Source organism: Penaeus vannamei, chromosome 2 (genome assembly GCF_042767895.1).
Source record: "Penaeus vannamei isolate JL-2024 chromosome 2, ASM4276789v1, whole genome shotgun sequence".
In the NCBI taxonomy this organism is placed as follows: domain Eukaryota; kingdom Metazoa; phylum Arthropoda; class Malacostraca; order Decapoda; family Penaeidae; genus Penaeus; species Penaeus vannamei.
In genome coordinates, this window is record NC_091550.1 from 51,009,485 (window position 1) to 51,016,984 (window position 7,500).

Sequence of the window (7,500 nt, forward strand, 5' to 3'; positions counted from 1 at the left end):
GGCGATGCGAGGAGGCGATAAAGGAAGCCGAAGACAGGTGGAGGGGAATCGGAGCGGGGCCGTTGCAGATTCCGGACTTGCTGAAATATGTAAAACCGCGTGTGGAGTGCTGATAAGATGCATGTGCGCTGTCAGGACACCAAGATGGATAAGGAGGCGACTCGTCCGGTTGCGTGTGAGGGAGGGAGGGAGGGGGGGAGGGGGGGGGAGGTTTAGGTTTGTGGGAAGGGAGCTTGTTGGTGTGGGTGTTTATATATATATATATATATATATATATATATATATATATATATATATATATATATATATATATATATGATATGAACGTATGTATGTATAAATGTATATATGCATATACACATACCCACAGAGAGAGAGAGAGAGAGACCGAGACCGCGAGACCAAAGCAGAGAACGAATTAAATAAAATTGTCTCTCCGTCTGTATGTCAACAATCGCCAATGATACATGCAGAAAGTCCAATCTCCATTTCTATACGACTGGCGCTGCAGCCCCTCCGTCCGCGCCGCCCTTCCCCCACGCCTCCTCTCGCCTCCTCTCGCCTCCTCCCGCCGCCTCTCGCCTCCTCCCGCCTCCTCTCGCCTCCTCTCGCCTCCTCCCGCCGCCTCTCGCCTCCTCTCGCCTCCTCTCGCCTCGGGGCCCAGCAAGAGTCCGTAAAGATGAAGCTGAGATAAGCTACGGAAAAACCCGGGTTTATTTGCGCCTCTTGTGTTAAGGAAGTGTTTTATTGGCTCCTACGGTTTTACGAAGGCCTCGCTCGGGCGGGCGAGTGGCGGAGGACAACTGTATCGGGGCCTGGTGGCTGGGTGGGCGTAGGCCGGGCCGGGCGGTGGGTGCGGGTGGAAATTTTGTCATATGTGGCTTTTTTCATTTGTGGGTGTGTTGGTTGTTTATGTTTTTTATTTTGTTTTTGTTTGGTTAATTTTTTTTCATTTCTGTGCTTTTTGTTTTGTTGTTCGGTTAAAGTTTGTTTTTGTTTTTTGTTTTTTTTTTCATTCTAACTGCGTGTGGATTAGTATTTCCTTCATATCACCGATAGCTTTACTTATCAATGTGTCAGTCGTTTAATCTGAATTATGAGTCACTTCCTTTTATATCTATATGTTCGAAAATGATTTTACTTTTTAGAATTTTAACCTATTTAGCATTATTTGTACTCGCTTATATTTTCTGGATGTTTCACTTCGATAATGACATTCGTAGCGGTGTCTCCCCTTGAGTGAATTCTTATGTTCATAGATTACAAAGGAATACCGGAAATTGCACACTCAAATACACGCAATATTTTAAAGTTCGGGAATAAATGCCACGCGGTCCATTAACAGCATTTCTGGCAACCTTGTATATTGATTAACTATCCTACAGCCGCCCACCCACCGTTTATCAACCCTCCTCCTCCTCCTCCTCTTCGCCCCCTTCCCCTCCCTTTTCCCTCTCAGCCCCTTCCCCTCCTCTTCCCCCTCCGCCTTTACCCTCCCCTACCCTTCCCCCCTTCCCCTCTCTGCACCCTGCCCCTTCCCCTTCCCCCTTCCCTTCTCTGCCCCCTCCCCTTCCCCTCTCCCCACCCCTTCCCCCTCTCCACCCCTTCCCCCTTCCCCTTCCCCACCCCTTCCCCCTTCCCCTTCCCCTTCCCTTCTCTGCCCCCTGCCCCTTCCCTTCCCCTTCCCTTCTCTGCCCCCTGCCCCTTCCCCTCTCCACCCCTTCCCCCTACCCTTCTCTGCCCCTTCGCCACCCCTTCCCCTTCCCCTCCCCACCCCTCCCCACAGGACGTCGATGTCGAGCTTTTAATATTTATCTCGGTCAAGATAGGTTATATTAGGTTAGATTCGAGGCTTAAATTTTTTACTTGTTTAGCATTTGTAATATTTTTAGTGTCCGCGGCTTGCCTTTGTTCTGGTGTTTATTCTTCTTTATTCTGCTCTTCATTTCATTCTTCCTTTTCATTGTCTTGATTTTCGTTTCTTCCTCTTTCTCTCCCTCCTCCTCCTCCTCCTCCTGAAATGTATTTGTATTATTCCTCTTCTTCTTTCGTAATTCGATTTCCTTTTGTCTTTCTTCCTCGTGTCTCTGTCTGTTTATTTATCTGTCTATTTATCTATCTATCTCTGTGTCTTATCTTTCCTACTATTTGTCTTCCTATCTATCTATCTATCTGTGTGTCTATCTGTCTGTTTGTCTTTCTATCTTTCTATCTATTTTCGGCCTCACCTCTTTTCTCCTACTCTTCTTTATCCTCTTTTTATTAGTCATTGTCTCCTTTCCTCTTCTTCACTCTTCTGTTACCTTCCCTTTCCGCTCCCTCCTTCCTCTTCTTTTCCTCCTTTACTCTACTATTTCTCCTTCTTCTCCCTCCCTCTCCCCATTCTTTACTCTACTATTTCTCCTCCTCCTTCCCTTTCCCTCCCCACCCTCTCTTTTCTCCCCTCTCTCTTCCCTCACCCTTATCTCCATCCCGCTTTCACCTTCCCACTCTAACCCAACCCCTCTCGCCCCTCCATTTATCCCCCATCCCCACCATCACACTACCCCACCCCCCTCCCCCAACTCTCCCGTTTTTACTCTGGTCCTAATAGCGGCGGCGACCGTCTCGTGGCTAGGGAACATTTGTAGAGAGGCACTCATCTCACGGTGCCACGGCAGGGGAGGCATATGCAGAGGGCAGGACAAAGGGATAGATGAGAGAGGGAGAAGGAGAGAGAGAGGGGGGGGGAGAGGGAAAGAGAGGGAGAGGAGAGAGGGAGGAAAGAGAGAGAATATAGAAAGATAGATAGATAGAAAGAAAGGGGCAGACAGCAGACAGACTTAGAGACTGGCAGACAGAATCAGAAAGTGAGGGACGAAAATGTTCATATTGAAAGCGATATTATGAATTTTAAAAAACGAGTATTGATGAAAACACCTTCCTTTCTCTTCTCTCTTAAGTACTGGCTTTCGCGGTCATCGGGCACAGGATGTCATTAGCCGGGTCTGAGGGGAAAGGGGCAGGAAGGGGCGACGGCGTGGCGGAGGGGAGACCGGTAAATGGGGGAGACATTGAAGGCTGCGGCGAGGGCTGCGGGGGAGAGGGAGGCTGGGGAGATAATGGTCGTGGGAGACGCTTCCCCATCAACAGCTGATCTCCACGTCGGTGTTGGGGGGGTGGGAGGTGGGGGGTAGGGCTGGGGAAGCGAACGGCCCGCAAAAAAATGGGTGTTTTATGTTCACCTGGCTGTTCACATCGGCCGACTCACGCGGCGCTTCCTCCTGCGGCCGAATTATCTCTGCTGCGGACGCCGTTTGATTCCGCGGGGCCGGCGGTGCGATCGGCCGCGGGTCGTTTAACGCGGCGTAATTAACCCGCGGGAGGTAATGAGGCCAACGGCGGGATAATCGGGTCGGGGAGGAGGTTCTGCATGTTGATATTCGCTGGGTTTTTTTTCTCTCTCTCTTTTAAATCTGAATTCGTTGGGAAATATTTTCGTGTAATTCGGTTGTGTTAAGTCTTTGCAAGTTGGTAATATATTTTTTCTAGTTTTCTGAATTTTCTTGGATGAGATTCGACTTCGTATAATTCATCGCTATTTGGTACGTGTGTTGTGCGTCAGGCTATAAAACCTCTTTGAGATTTTGCAAGAACGAGGAAGACATTTACGGACTACCAGTTAGATTATTGTTATCAGGAGGTGCTCGCAGCTTGCGGGCTTTTTCCATTAAATCGTAATTGTCAAACAGACGCATTTAAAACAGACAAACACCCGCGAGAGAAGGAGAAAAAAGCCAAGGAAAAAAGACGGAGGGTTCATCCTTGAACAGGAACCAGATCTTTCGGTGTAAAACATAATGTACAATCGGAATGTCGGCGCTTATCGATGAGCTAATTAAGCAGAGCCGCTCGTGTTGGCCGGGCCGAGGGCGGCGCGGCGGGGCTGTCTGCTGTTGCTCCCGACGGCCGTTGGGTCTGCCGGGGCTGACGTGGCTGACACTGAGGCCGGTCGCGGGACGGGTTCGTCAGCGGAGAGGCCCTGTCAGAGGCGGGACTCCTGACTGACTCCTGACGGGGCGGAGGAAATTTGGGCTCGGTCGGAGTGCGGCGGTTTGTTACTTCTCTCTGCGTTATCCTCCTTCGTTTCTTGTATTTCCATTTTTCCACGTCCTCTTAATGCTTCTTCCCCCTATTCGTCTTCCTTCCCATCCTTCTCTTTCATCTTCTCCTCCTTCCCCTCTCTTGTCTTCTTCTTATCCTTTTATTTCTTCTTTTCTCCCCTTTCTCCTTCTTTTTCTCCTCCTTCTCATCCACTTTCTTATTCTTATCCTCCTTCCCCTTCTCGCCTTGTGCCGGATTCTCGCCTGGCGACAAAGAATCGAAATGCTTTCTGCCCAATTAGGAAGAAAAATAATGACCATATCTTATCGTCGAATATTTTCCTCTCTTTTTCGTTCTTCCTGTCCCCCTCTCCCCCATTCTCCCCTCCCTCTCCCCCTTCTTCCCTCCCTCTCCCCTTCTTCCCTCTCTCTCCCCCCTTCTTCCCTCCTTCTCCCCCTTCTTCCCTCCCTCTCCCTCTCACCTCCCCTTTCGTCCTCTTTTTTCCCCTTCCCCTCATGCATGGTAATGTGGCAGCTGGCGTATTAGCTCATTCAGATGGCTTCTTTGCTTCTTCGCCCGTGAGCCAGCTGGGCCGTCACGCAGCTGGCTTGCGCTCTGCTCCGTCGCATAATTATTCGTTTACGCAAACTCACAGACGGGCGTGTCTTGGATGTGAATGTGTTTATGTTTGTATTGGGTTTATGTATATATGTGTGTATATGTATATGTATATATATAGAGAGAGATTTAGTATATGTAAATATATGTGTATGTGTGTATATATGCATATATGTATATATGTATATAAGTGTATGTATATGTCTGTGTGTGTATATATATATGTATATATATATATATATATATATATATATATATATATATATATATATATATATATATATATATATACATATATATATATACATATACATATATATACATATACATATATATATACATATATATATATATATATATATATATATATATATATATATATATATATATATATACATATATATATACATATACATATATATATACATATACATATATATATACATATATATATATATATATATATATATATATATATATATATATATACACACACACATACATATACACATATACGTAAAAGAGAGAGAGAGAGGTGGAGTGAAATAGACTATGAATGTACCGAAAATATAATCATGTGCCTCAGACACTACATACATGTACCATTCTAAGACACCCGCAGCAGTAATCCACCAAGAAATAGCGATATCTTGGAAAATAGTGAAAACGAAGATCGATCAGAAGAAACACAAAAAAAAAAAAAAAAGACGGAGGGAGAAGAGAATGTGTCTTAAGGAGCATCGGCGAGCAGCAGAGACCGCGACGAGGGAGGACGATAAGAATCTCGGGTTCTGGACAGCTGTCAGGGAGGCTGGTGCGGAGACGACCCGGGGACCTGCTCTGCTACACAGCTTTTGTTTTAGCTGTGGCCTGGACGGTGGGCGAGGGAGGGGTGGGTGGGAGTGGGGAGGGTGGGGGAGGAAGGAGGACGGTGGGGGAGGAGGGGGGATGGTGGGGGGGGGGAGGAAGAGGGGTGGTGGGGAGGGGGAGGAAGGGGGGTGGGAGGGGGAGGAAGGGGATTGGTGGGGAGAGGGGGAGGAAGGAGGATGGTGGGTGGTGGGGAGGGGGAGGTAGTGGGGATGATGGGGAGGGGGAGGAAGGGGGATGATGGGGGAGAGGGAGGAAGGAGGATGGTGGGGTAGGGGAGGTAGGGGGACGGAGGGCGAAGGAGGGGGGTGGGAGTGGGGAGGGGGAGGAGAGAGTAGAGGCTTAGGGGATGGGTAAGAGGGTGGGAAATGAGTGGAGGGAGACGAAGATGGGGTGGATGGGTGGGTCGGAGGGTGGGAGCGTGGCGGAGGAAGGGTGAGAGATATGGACACTTTAGATACGATTTCACAGTGGGGGGATCACTCCAAGGGGGGGTGGGCGGGGAGTGGGGAGTGTCGTCGGTGTGATAACTGTGATATTAAATATTCTTCGTTGTATAAGCTCCCCGGGATGCGTTTTGGCACGCGAGTTCCATTGTGTTTTTCCCCCCTTTCGTGATAAGACTTCAGGGTGACCATATTTAGAAAACGTGCACTTACGGTTATGATAAGCCCTTATATACTCCGATAATTCTACTGGAATAAACAGAATAAGAATGGGGACAAAATGGCTTGGATGCGGAAGCGAATGCTTTCCTACTCTTATTATTATTATTATTATTTTATTATTATTATTATTTCTCCTCCTCTTCCTCCTCCTAGCATACCCACACCAGAACCCCTCCTCCTCCTCCTTCTCCTTCTCCTCCCTCGCATACCTACACCAGAACCCCTCCCCTCCTCTTCCCCCTCCTTCTTCTTCTCCTCCTCCCTCCTCCTCCTCCTACTCCTCCTCCTCCTACTCCTCCTCCTCCTTTCCCTCCTCCTCCATCTCCCCCTCCTTCCCCTCCCCCTTCCCCTCCTCCCCCTCCTCCCCCCCACATACCCGCACCAGGACCCCCTCGCTCCTTCGCCACCCTCCTCCAACCCCCGCCCCCTCCTCCAACCTCCGCCCCCTCCTCCAACCCCCGCCCCCTCCTCCAACCCCCGGTGGCACAGAGCGAACCCCGACAACAAAGTCCAACCCGGCGAGCCACAGAGTAAACAGCCCCGCCGCTCGGTATTTGGCCGCTGCTTTGCTAATTTTATTTCGGCGGCCGAGATTTGGCGCGGAAATCCGTCTTGCCGTCTTCCCCAATCACGCCGCTCATAATTCGCGGCCGCCATCGACCCCGCCAATCAGGACACGGGGCGATTTGAGCGGGTTCGCGGGCGATTTTTGCGCCGTTTCGCATCCCGGGTTGTGTTGTGGTTGTTAGTCTCACAATCGGCGGGGTTAGGGGGGTTGTGGGCGGCGGGGCAAGAGAGAGGGAAGCGCAATGGGCGAGAAGGCCGGTATTTGCATGTTCCGAGTCGCCCGCCGATGACAGGCGCGTTACCAGCCTTGAAATAGATGCGGATAGACTCCTCTCCTTCCGCGGAATGTCGGAGTTCGGTCATACGACAAATCTGAATTTTTCACGATTATGGGGCCGGAGTTGTGCGGTTTAAAGAATTGGCTGGCTGCCTCTTTCTCGTTTTTTTTTATTTTATTTTCTTCTCTTCTCTTTATTTCTCTGTTCTTCTCTTCCCTTTATTTCTCTGTTCCTCTCTCTCTCTCTCTCTCTCTCTCTCTCTCTCTCTCTCTCTCTCTCTCTCTCTCTCTCTCTCTCTCTCTCTCTCTCTCTCTCTCTCTCTCTCTCTCTCTCTCTCTCTCTCTCTCTCTCTCTCTCTCCTCTCTCTCTCTCTCTCACGCACACGCACACGCACACGCACATGCACACGCGCACACACA

General features: G+C 49.2%; 1 protein-coding gene across 1 annotated transcript in view; it reads left to right on the plus strand.

Moving 5' to 3' along the window:
- rg (A kinase anchor protein rugose) overlaps window positions 1-7,500 on the plus strand; it is a 390,768-nt gene that overhangs the window by 318,627 nt on the left and 64,641 nt on the right. The window lies entirely within an intron of this gene.